Genomic DNA, 13,231 nt, shown 5'->3' with positions numbered 1-13,231 from the left:
CCCTTTTTATTTTTTACATGTGGAACTGAAGGCTCCGTGAGTCTGTTTGCATTGCGCAGTGTTACGCGGCGGTAGCGCCTCCTTCCACCCACGTTGCAGAGAGCTAAGCCCCTGCGCTTCCCCCCCCCAGTTTGATCTTTCATCGTTTTTTCCAGTATATCATGTCTGTATCATCATCATCATCATCATCATCATCATCATCATCCAACAGTGGAGCCTGCATCCCTGCCTTGCATGGCGACAGGTTCCATAGCAACAGGAGATGAGGATAGTACTGCCGGTCATGTGTCTGGTGTTTTTATGTTGGGGATGGAACGGTTTATAGAACAAAAAGAGTTAGTGTTGCTTAGATCATACATCTTTTTTTGTGTTAATATCAGTTTGGAGTTTATAAACATACACGTGGGGTCCTATGATTTCCAAGTTAACCCCGAATATAAACTTGATGCGAAATGGCCTCGGAACGACTCCTTTCGTTTTTTTTCAACTCAGTGTGTCCGTTTCCACCGCCGTCACCGTATATTTAGCGCATTCCAGCGCTAAATATGCGCAGAGCTTCTGGGTTCACAACGAATGTGTTCAATTTAGCTAAAATCTGCATGTGGCCTTTGTGGTTAGATTGTCCGCTCTGAGATCGGTAGGTCGTGAGTTCAAACCCCCGGTCGAGTTATACCAATGACTATAAAAATGGGACCCATTACCTCCCTGCTTGGCACTCAGCATCTAAAGTTCGAATTGGGGGTTAAATCACCAAAAATAATTCCCGAGCGCAGCCACCGCATCTGCTCACTGCTCCCCTCACCTCCCAGGGCGTGAACAAGGTGATGGGTCAAATGCAGAGGTTAATTTCACCACACTTAGTGTGTGTGTGACAATCATTGGTACTTTAACTTATGTGTTAGACAGGAAATCATGCACAAACACAAAATAAATTATCTGGTTTACTTTTAAAATAAAATACTCCGTTTTCAAGGCCAATTCCATTTTACACTTTGAACCGTCATAATTAAGTCAACTTGTCAAGAGTTTTCAGACGTGATTTCACCTCGTTGACACAAATGGAGGAGAATATGCTGATTCTGGAGGTCTAGAATTAAAGTATAGAAAACAGGCTTATCCTGGGCGTCTATATGGGGATTTGAGGGTGTGTGTCAAATATCAGCTGACTCTGGGGACCGGGAAATCAGGAGAGTGGTTGTTGTGACATGTCCGCCGGGGATGATGTTGCTGTTGCATTGTTGTTTGAAAAATCAAGTTGTTGATCAAGGCAAAACTGTTGTCGATGTTGCTGTTTGGCACTTGTTATTAATGGCAGGGCCGAGTTTATTTACTTTTGCTTCTTTGGAAGGACGGTATAAACTGTGGTTCACTTTATTACATCTTCCCCTACATGCGGATTTGCGAGATCTCGTAAAAGTTCACGCTGTTTTGCTGCCCGACGGAGCAGTAACAGAACGTCGGTGGGGATTGCCAGATTGTGGATGGCCGTGCTGTTCGTGGCGGATTCGTTCTGCAGCCGTTCCGCGTCCAGTGCAAATCCGAGTCGCAGACAGAATCACAGAATTGGCCAATGTTAAAGTTACATTTTTCAAAGCAAAAGATATAACAAGAACACCATTGGCCAGCTCATGTTACCGTTAGTGGTTGAAAAGAACACATTTGTGTTAAAAGGGTCTATATTTTTCATAATTACAAAGTTTCTGTTGTAAAAAATTAGCTGTTTACGGCGGTCACTTACCCAGTCTCGTCAACACGTATGTGCAGAGAGCCTGTGCAGACATAAAAAAAGCAGTTCAAAAGAAGCAACAAACATTTTGCAGTCATGTTGTTGTGATGATAAAATTTAGAGTTAACAGCTAACACTAACTATCCAAATTGCTATTATTAGTTAACAACACCCAAAGCTAATGCGTGTGCATGTGTTACATACTTACGTATTTACGTAAGAGGGCGGGATTGTGTAAAATACTTTGGAATGCTAGTGCCCTCGAGACATCTGAATAAATGTTGTAAACAGTCCCTTTAAACGCGGAATATCACAGGAAGTGGCATAAATGTGAGTGAAATGTTGTCATTGTGAGGAGAAAGAACATCTGTGTGGTGAAATCATGTGTCCTCAACCGATCATTCGTCCCCAAAACACTCAAATGTCCTCTCCTGAACGAAACAAAGTTGAAACGACCGTTTGAAACAATGACCAAGTCTGAAAACAAACTACGAAGCTAATGCTAGCTAGGACAACAGATACACCTGCAACACATCTCATCTGCTTGTGTTGTTGTGAACGACAGTCGATGTTTGATCAATGTAAGATCAATGTTAGATCAATGTAAGATTAGTGTACAGACAGCTGTGACTTGAGACAATTTTTTTTAAATACACTTTCAAGTCCTCTCCATCAAATACATAGCAGGTGTCAAACGAACTTGAAGAGGAACTGCACTTTTTTTTTTTTGTAATTTTATCATTCACAAGCCTTATATAAGACAAAAACACATACTGTATGTCTTTCTTTGTATATGCATTTCAATTCATGAATAAATGCTAGCAAAAGTCATAACAATGGATCTAATTGAAGTCGCTCTATTCTGTCTATAAAGCGTTCTAAAAAATATTCAAAAGCCTTCAGAAATATGTGACATATATGCTGTAAGTATATATGTAATGTAGTAACATTTATAATAACAGGTAATATTTACGTATTTTGCTTTTTTTACAGACTCATCACACCGTCCGCTTTTCCCTTCAACAACAACAACACTACTAATCATGTCAGACTTCATTAGGGACAACAAATTATGATCCAAAAGTTATATTTTTGAGCCTGAATATAAGGAGGATGATCAACAAGTTTTAGAAGTGTCCAGCTTTAGTTAAAGACTAAGTATAATGTAGCAGTATTGCTAAGTACCAAACAAGAAATACAAACTACAAACATAATAAAACAATCACTTACTGTACAATGTCTGCTCTTGTTGGGATGCCGACTGATAGGATGTTAATATTTTGCCGTTCTGATTAAAGAATTAATCATAATACTCATGCAGGTTAAAAAACAACAACCCCAAAACCTTTTTTTGTGTCTTTCTTGCCATCTCTGGGTATAAGTTGGATGTCAAAGTCGACCAACTTTTTGGTTTACGGCAACAACTTTTTACTATACAGGTGAGCGGCATGTTTTATAAGATCGAATTAACTTTCACCAACTCAGAAATGATGCAGCAGCTCACTGGCTCAATATGTCAACATAGCAATAGAAAAGTAGTCAAAGTAGTCCCTAATGTTAGTGTTTATAACAACAATATCGCCAGTACTTGCTTAATATTCAGGTCACGAGAATTAAATGGTGTATTGTTGGCGGTTTTGGCTATTTTTGAGAGGGCTTTATGGGCGCAATAGAAGCAATGAGGTCATGAATCCCATTACCGCCATTGTTAGCGTACTTTTGTTAGTGCTTATATACAAGATAGAATGCATAAATCAAGAAAAACGTTTTTTTGTCTTACATAGGTATGGTTTATGATAGGCAAATTTCCACAAAAATGCTGTTCAGTGTTTTGCTAAAAGTGGGGCTTTTGTGACTTCCAAGATTGACAGATGTACTAATATAGACATTCCAGTAAGCCGCCTTCAGAGTTCCTTCCTTTGCTACCAGCAGCTGAACTATTTCAGTGAGAGAAAATGCAGCAATGGCTCCAAAAAAATGTTGGTTCGGTTGTGAGGTGTGAGGAGATGTTAGTTTTGTTTAGCTCTCTTAAAAATGCAAGTACCAGGCAGAAGTGGAAAGAGTTGCTTTTTCCTGGTCAGTAAAGGAAAAACAGTTCCGTGTTTGTATGTCGACGACTTTGGACAATACGACGCGAGGTTCGCCGCTAAACTGCTGCTGACAGACAGAGTTATTCCTTGGTCCTTATTAGTCGGTCGTGTCGAAGAAGAGAGACTAAATTTCTGTCCGTGTAACCTTAGTGTACTCACAGCTAATGTTATCTTTCTAATCAGGCCGTGTTCTCTGTTTTCTACCTCTGTCTCCATTTTTGCACATTTTCCCACATAAACTGTTGGTAATTTTTAGAAATGGTTTTCTAATAGAAAGACCGAAATCAATCATTTGGCCGCAAAGGTGAGGAGGTAATAGAAGAAGCCAAGGCTAACACTACTTAGCATTTAAAAAGGTTTTGAAATAACCTCTGTTCTTCAAAAACGCCCGTCTTTCCAGCTTCTATTTCTGGAACAAGATCCAACATACAGTATATGACAGTAATTCAACTGTGTAGATTTTGAAAGAGACATTGGCTAATGGGGTGGAGAAACAAAGCCGGAAAGCTGAGGGGGCGGGCTTTCCAGGAGTTCATTTGCATCCAAGGCGTGGATCAGCAACGCGCGGCTTTCGAGCCACAAGTGACTCGTTAGCGCCGCCCTAGTGTCTCGCTGGAGCTTTTTTCAAAAATGTATGAAAATGGAAAAAGATGAGGAAAATAATATATTTTTTGTTTAATATGGTTTCTGTAGGAGGACAAACATGACAAAAACCTTCCTAATTGTTATAAATCCCACTGTTTACATTAAACATGCTTCAGTGATGAGAGTATTTGGTGAGCGCCATTTTGTCCTGATTTCGGAAGTCCTTGAACCCACCGTAGTTTGTTTACATGTACAACTGTAAGACGTGTTTTATGCCACTCCTTCTTTGTCTCTATTTGTCCATCAAACGTCTTATTCTGTGCGTGAATCCACAAAGGTGAGAGCTTTGTTGATGATATTGACTTGTGTGGAGCGCTAATCAGACATATTTGGTCATTGCATGACTGCAAGCTAATCGATGCTAACATGCTATTTATGCTAGCTGTATGTACATAATGTATCATTATGCCTCGTTTGTAGGTACGGGTATATTTGAGTTCATTTTACAAACCCATTTCCATATGAGTTGTGAAAATGTGTTGGATGTAAATATAAACGGAATATAATGATTTGCAAATCATTTTCATCCCATATTCAATTGAATATGCTACAAAGACAACATATTTGATGTTCAAACTGAAAAACATTTTTTTTGCAAATAATCATTAACTAGAATTTGATGCCAGCAACACGTGACAAAAAAGTTGGGAAAGGTGGCAATAAATACAGATAAAGTTGAGGAATGCTCATCAAACACTTATTTGGAACTTCCCACAGGTGTGCAGGCTAATTGGGAACAGGTGGGTGCCATAATTGGGTATAAAAACAGCTTCCCAAAAATGCTCAGTCTTTCACAAGAAAGAATGGGGCGAGGTACACCCCTTTGCCTACAACTGTGTGAACAAATAGTCAAACAGTTTAAGAACAATGTTTCTCCAAGTGCAATTGCAAGAAATTTAGGGATTCCAACATCTACGGTCCATAATATCATTAAAAGGTTCAGAGAATCTGAAGAAATCACGAAAGCGGCATGGCCGGAAACCAACATTGAATGCCGTGACCTTCAATCCCTCAGACGGCACTGTATCAAAAACCGACATCAATCTCTAAAGGATATCACCACATGGGCTCAGGAACACTTCAGAATACTACTGTCACTAAATACAGTTTGTCGCTACATCTGAAAGTGCAAGTTAAGGCTATCCTATGCAAAGCGAAAGCCATTTATCAACAACATCCAAAAACGCCGCCGGCTTCTCTGGGCCCGAGATCATCTAAGATGGACTGATGCAAAGTGGAAAAGTGTTCTGTGGTCTGAAAAGTCCACATTTCAAATTGTTTTTGGAAATATTTGACATCCTGTCATCCGGACCAAAGGGGAAGCGAACCATCCAGACCGTTATCGACGCAAAGAACAAAAGCCGGCATCTGTGTTGGTATTGGGCTGCATTAGTGCCCAAGGCATGGGTAACTTACACATCTGTGAAGGCACCATTAATGCTGAAAGGTTCAATCAGGTTTTGGAACAACATATACTGCCATCTAAGCGCCGTCTTTTTCATGGACGCCCTTGCTTATTTCAGCAAGACAATGCCAAGCCACATTCAGCACGTGTTACAACAGCGTGGCTTCGTAAAAAAGGAGTGTGGGTACTTTCCTGGCCCTTCTGCAGTCCAAACCTGTCTGCCATCGAAAATGTGTGGCGCATTATGAAGCGTAAAATACGACAGTGGAGACCCCGGACTGTTGAACGACTGAAGCTCTACATAAAACAAGAATGGGAAATAATTCCACTTTGAAAGCTTCAACAATTAGTTTCCTCAGTTCCCAAACGTTTATTGAGTGTTGTTAAAAGAAAAGGTGATGTAACACAGTGGTGAACATGCCCTTTCCCAACTACTTTGGCACGTGTTGCAGCCATGAAATTCTAAGTTAATTATTATTTGCAAAAAATAAAAAATAAAGTTTATGAGTTTGAACATCAAATATCTTGTCTTTGGAGTGCATTGGATTGAATATGGGTTGAAAATTATTCGCAAATCATTGTATTCCGTTTATATTTTCATCTAACACAATTTACCAACTCATATGGAAACGGGGTTTGTATTTGTAGTTTCTGTTTCCTTCTACTTGAACACATACATTTATACCTTTGGCCATTCTAAGCTGGTCATTTCCAGGAGTTAGCACAACCTCTGAAAAGCCACTGTTTTAGTAATGTTTTCCAATGTTGTAAAAATGTGTAGAATAAATATTACATTTTAACATTTTTGTCAACGAAGATTTGCATCAGCCTCCAACTCATAGTCATTTTGATACTAGTCAAATATAGCTAATATGGACACTTACATCACGTGTTGCCTGCATTTTTAGCGGCTCTAGACATATTTTTTTTTTTTTGTATTTTTGCTCCAATATGGCTCCTCTTTAACATTTTGGGTTGCCCACGACAATGAACAGTTTGCAGATATACCCAAAATGGGTTAAAAATGTGACTGTGGAGCAAAATTTGCACCTAAGCATAATAGGAAGTGTTTTAAATGTAAATTACAATTGGCATAGGCTCACTTTAAAGCAGGGGTCTTCAAGGTTTTCCAGGCTGAAGACCACCATTCTGACAGAGGGACAGAGCGGGGACATTCGACCTTTATTGTGGTATAAATTAAACCAGTCCTAAATGTACCTTTTTATTGTGCAATACTAAGAAACTCAAAAAAACTCGCTAATAGCAAGATGGCAACTATTATGCTAATTGCTGGCTAAAAAATAGTGCTGCTAATTGCTAGAGGGCAACTACAGCGATAATTGCTTGCTTTCTTAAATGCTAACATGAATACAATATAATTAGGGAATAAGCGGTAAAAAATGGATGGATGGATGGATTCACGTTTTATTGAAAACCTGCAAGGTACTGTGAGTAGGATGGTCATTCCATCATTTATAAATTAGTGTGTACATAAAGGCTTTTTAATTTTGTGGGAAAATTGCGTTGGGAATACAAAGAAATATATTTTTACAAAAAGTGTGTATCAACCTACATTTTCACCACTGTGGACCCCCTGTTAACCACTTCTGCTTTAAAGCACTCATTTGTTCATTTGGTACAAAATGCTTATGCTTTGACTTAAAATACAGATCAAAGTTGTCCAAAGATGTATCGTACCAATAAATGTAAGGCTTTTAAAAAGCTTCTAACCTAATATCCATTTATCTTACTGATGTCTGTCAAGAGCAAGGGTTTCAAAATCATTTTCATTAAGGGCCACATCACAGTTATGATTGCCCTCAAAGGGCCACTTATAACAGTGAATAATATAGGATTTTGCCTATGCATCTGATTGTTAGAAATATTTTTTAGTAAATCCATTACAGTACAAAACTGGCAACTCAGTCACCAAAATGTACTGTGAAATAAAAAAGTGTTTTTTAACAACATATTACGATAAAAGGAAAAATAATACCATTCTTTATTTAGAGGAAAAAATAGCAGCTTAGTTGCCAACATTTTACAGTTTTTTTTACAACATATCATTGTAAATGGAAAACAGTACCCTTTGCGTGAAAAATAGCAGTTTAGTCGCCAGTTATTTACTGTTTAATTTACTGGGGTTTTTTTTTGCAACATCTTACCATAAATGGAGAAACAGTACCACTGATTTTTTGATTCTGGCAACTGAGCTGCCAGTTTTTTTACCCCAAAAAATGTGGTGCCGTATTTCCATCTACACTGTAAAAAAAACAACTGTTGATTTTTTTGTAGAGTTTTTTCATTTTACAGTAATATGTTGTAAAATCCACGGTAAAATGTTTACCGTAAAATTTATTGCCATTTTGACTGCATAATTTGATGGATAACTTGCTTAAAATAAGTCAAGCAGATTTTATTTTAACAAAAAAAAAATGTATGGAAAGTTTGATATGTAATATTTGTTGCAATATTGGTTAATATTAAAATTTTAAATATTTGCAATTCATTTATTTTTTTCCGTCAAACTAGAAAGAACGAATACATTTAGTAAGAAAAGATTATGTACTTATGCACCCATATTATTTTCAGGCGTTTGCGGGCCATATAAAATGAGGTTGAAGGCCAGATCTGGCCCCCGGGGCTTGAGTTTGACACTCCTAGTTAAAAGGTCACAAACATGTTTGTTGTATTAGTTTATTGTCATCAATGTCATGACAGGCTAGGACTTTGTTTATTTTCTTTACTGCGTTTGATATTTTTTCCCCCGGCACTCTTATTTTCAGTGCTACCTCCTGTTTGCCTCACTACTCTGGCCCCAGCACCGTCTCCCACACCTGTCTCTGATTAACGATCAAAGCACACCTGTTCCAGGTTGTCAATCAATCAGGCTTCTTTGTAAACCAGCCTGCCCTGCACACAGTGTTCCATCATTGTTTATTGTAGTAATTTCATGCTCGATGTGCACTTTCCACTTGCAACATTTATCCTTTTGACATTAAAGTCAAGTTTACCCGCGCTACTCCTGCCATCTATGCATCTTGGGGTTCAAGCCCAACATAATCTAACAGTTCAGAGGTCTTCCGCTATAAACGGATCAGAGCGTTGTCAGGGAGGATGCAAGCTACGTGACGCAAGAGCATATTTCATCATGTTTTTGATGGAACTTACAGGGTCCACTGTGACATCTGCTGCACCAACTAGTGGTTGGGAGGCTTCTGACCAGTCCAAAACATTACAATTAGCTGGTATCCTAAAAAACTCTCGTAAGATGTTGCACTTGTATCCTGAGGTTTTACTGTACTTGAAAAGCTGAACATTTTGTGGGTGGTACTCAGTGTCAAATGTTTGGTGTTGTTTTAAATAATTTCAGATGGTTACGTTGTAAGATAGTTGAGTCTTATCACACAATTTGCGATAAAAGCTGTCACAAGACATAGATAATCCCATTCAGTGTGCAGATATTGCAGTTTAATTCTACTTTGTATACAGTAACATCATGCTTGGTTAATCCCATGTAATCCTCTTCTCTCTGACACTCAAGTGGACGAAATTCATCGGAAATGGTTTGGATTGTAGAAATGTGCGGTTTGCCATCAACACACCGTGACATACACAGGCGCAAAATCAATGTTCCTTTTTGTGCTGGACGGGTGAGCAACTGTGGACTTTGGAGTGGGTCAAGATGGAGTGTGTCAGCACGGCGGCGTTGGTGTTGTCAGCAGCGCGGACAATTCGCTCATTATTATCGCTCTATTATTGACAATACGTGCGACACGTCAGCCATTACTGTCCTGTGGCGGCGCCACTCTTCACTTGCAGGTCGTTTATCTCGGTAGTCACAATGTTAGCGTGCAAAAAAAATACACCAACTACAGTGGAAGCACATTGACAAATGTAAGGAATAAAAAGCAGGATAGAATACGGTGGTTCTTAGGGTGCTAATTGCTTAAACCATCATGAAGCTCTTCTTAGTCAACGAACGGTTTAGACTTGAATCTCTGAATCCTATAATTCTTTATTTTATCAACATATTCTATGCTGCGACTAGTGCTTTAAAAGATGATCACAAATAACAATATTAGGCAACTATTTTACACTCTAAAAAGAACAGCACTGGCGTAGAGCTTTCAAGTATATAAAACAACATTGTTCCTAATATGCACCTTGGGATAGGTACCAGCGACCCCAAAATGGACAAGCGGTAGAAAATGGATGGATGGATGAATATTATTTCAAGATGGTGGTAATGGGACACCATCATGTCATTTTAAATGAAATAGTCCAGTAAAAAGGCTAAAACAAATATTTAAAGATAAATATTTGCGTTAATATTTCTTAATAGCGTCAACATTTCAGCCTTTTCTCATTAAGTTATGCCTTTTTGTTTTAATTGTTGTTTGTTTATTGAGTGTGCCATAAAAAAGAGGTGCATTCAACATATGGTCCCCAGAGAAGAGTGTCTCCAAGCTTTGTTTTCGGAGCACATAGAGAAGTGACAAAGGTTGGTTTGCACGCTGTTGGAGCTTTTTTTCCACACTTCCTGGGCTTGTGGTGGCGGATCTATTGAATAAACACAAGATACACCTCTCTTTTACGTTGAAAATGTACCTCTAGCACGGATAATTTCTTCTTTGTCTGGTGCTCTGCAAAAGCAGGTACATATGTATGAGGTGTTGTGAAGCCATAGTTACGCCACACCTACAGTTATGCTACACTCACACACTTAAATCATCATTTATTTTATTTATTCATATAGCTATACCCCCATATATTCAGCAATCATCCATCCAGCCTTCATTCCGTCTATCCACCCATCATCCATGCATTCATCCATCTATGCATCTGTCCGTCCATCTATCCGTCTATTTACCCACTCATCCATCTATGCATCCGTTCGTCCATCGATCTGTCATCTATCCAACTTTCTATCCATCCATCCATCCATCTTTCCACCCTAAAGAAAGTTGAATTTTTTTTTTTTTTTTTCACTTGTCCTCAATTTAAAGAAGCAAAACAAATTTCAAAATAAATCAAATCAAAGTATGCTGATTTAAGTAATTCATGCATCTTGTTATCACGGCTTTAGTCCAATTAGGAGAGGCCTGGGCAATTATTTTGACTTGGGTGTCCAAATTTAGAGAAAAAGGTGTGTCTGGGGGCCGGTATATCTGATTTTTAGGAACACTAAAACAAAACCTTACAATAATGAAAGCTAAAAACGTTAGGACAGACCGTCTTGAGAAACGGAATGGAATTTTACGTTTTTTTTTACTGAATGAGACAGCCAGAATGTACATAAAAATTAGGAATGTGGGATTTACAATATAAACTATGACAGATAAAACACCGAATATTGACAACATGAATGTCACACACCCTCTCAATCGCAATATTTTAATATCAAGCAAAACGCAACAAAAATGCAACGAAATATGAACGGGAAGGGTAAAAAAAAAACCCACCTACAATCTGATACATCTTATTTATCACTAAGCTTTAGAACTTTGCTGTAAAAATCTACTTCCGCGTCTGTCCCTGCCACCTAGGCTGGCCACTCTGTAAACACTCTGTGGAAACGCTCCCCCCCCACAGTGCTTGGTGCCTCTTCGGAGCTGCTGTGACTTAGATTACCATTCAGAATCAGAATCAGAAAAGTTTTTATTGCCATTTTTTGAGAATGGTTTCACAAACTAGGAATTTTACCTGGCGCAATTGTGCAACATAAAAGACGTATAACACAGAATAGAATAACATGAGCTGTAATTGAGCTATCAGATCTTGTTATTGTTCATGTGTCTGATGGCCGAGGGGAATAAACTGTTCAGGTGGCCGGAGATGTGGGTCTGGATGGACCGTAGTCTCCTGGCTGAGGGGAGAGGGGAGAAGAATTTTGTGTCCAGGGTGAGAAGAGTCAGCTGTGATCCGACCCACACGCCTCCTGGTCCTGGAGGAGAACAGGTCCTGGAGGGGTGGGAGTTTTTTGCGAACAGACAAAACAATGACTTGTTTGTTCTTAGTCCATTCCGGCTCTCTCAAATTCAATTCAATCTTACTTTTCAGCAAACTTTTCCAAGATGTAATCCATCTTGCGATTTAGTTCAGAAATCGCCACAAACCTGCTCAAACCTTCTATTGCGACGAACAGCCTTTGGGGTCCTTGAGTGGCTGCCATCGTCTTACGAATTTGACGATACACCAGAGCAATGCCCAGCCCAATCAGCAGGTGCCCCGCGATCACGGTTCCCAATAGGTAGATGTCTTCCACGTCTTCGATGGAAAGGACTGAGAGGCACATGAATCTCCATTTATCGCAGGAGTCTCTCACGTACCCTGCAGCAATGGTTCCATCAGGGCAGCCAGGCTCCCCCGAAACTCTTTTCTTCGTCGAAAAGACTTTGTCAATTGCATCGAGAGTCCAGTTCAGGGGTAGGAAACCTATGGCTCTAGAGCCAGATGTGGCTCTTTTGATGACTGCATCTGGCTCTCAGATAAATCTTAGCTGACATTGCTTAACACAATAAGTAAGGAATAATTTTGCTGGTAATCACAGTGTTAAAAATAACCTTCAAAATATAAAACATTCTCATGCATTTTAATCCATCCATCCATTTCCTACAGCACCTGTTCAAGAAGTCACATTATTGGTAAGAAATATTTTATTCATTATTGGATAGCTTCAGAATAAAAATGTTATTAAAAACAATAGGAGACTTATTGTACTCTAAAAATGTTGTTATCAATTAAAAATGCATGCATTTAGTTGTATTCGCTGTTAACAAATATTATATGGCTCTCACAGAAATACATTTTAAAATCTTTGGCTTTCATGGCTCTCTCAGCCAAAAAGGTTCCCGACCCCTGGTCCAGTTGATCAAATCCATGTCTGATGTTTGGATTTGAGGACAACGCAAAGAAAGAGGCTTCAAAAAAGTTCAGGCAAGCCATTATTATTAACTATAGTTAATATGGTATGTCTTGTCTGAACGTTATGGAGTATCATGCAAAAGCACAGATTTCAACCGATGAAATAATTTGTATAGTTTAAGACTTACGGTAATTTGAAGTCACCACTGGACATCATAATGGCCGCTACAGATTCAATTTTAAAGATCTAAAAAAATTATTTGGGAATATCCGGCGGGCCTTAATCTGCCCAGGTCTGTATTAAGAGAAGGTTTTACACATCACAACTGTATAGGTTTTTAAAAAAAATCTTTTGTTTAGGGAAGTTAAAAGGATTTGAAAATGAATAAAGCTCTCTAATTAAGTGCCGAGATGTAACAAGTACATTTGTGTTATAGGATCCTAGTGTATTTGTGTGAGTGTTGCGTCTGTAGTGCCGGCTGTAATGAGTGATTAAAG

General features: G+C 38.8%; 1 protein-coding gene across 2 annotated transcripts in view; it reads left to right on the top strand.

The window, feature by feature from the left end:
• The window catches only part of cacna1c (calcium channel, voltage-dependent, L type, alpha 1C subunit), a 349,919-nt gene that overhangs the window by 27,847 nt on the left and 308,841 nt on the right, over positions 1-13,231 (top strand). The window lies entirely within an intron of this gene.

The sequence above is a fragment of the Nerophis ophidion genome, linkage group LG10 (genome assembly GCF_033978795.1).
Source record: "Nerophis ophidion isolate RoL-2023_Sa linkage group LG10, RoL_Noph_v1.0, whole genome shotgun sequence".
Lineage (NCBI taxonomy): Eukaryota > Metazoa > Chordata > Actinopteri > Syngnathiformes > Syngnathidae > Nerophis > Nerophis ophidion.
The sequence above is the reverse complement of the archived record's forward strand: the minus strand, read 5'-3'. Positions and strand labels throughout refer to the sequence as shown.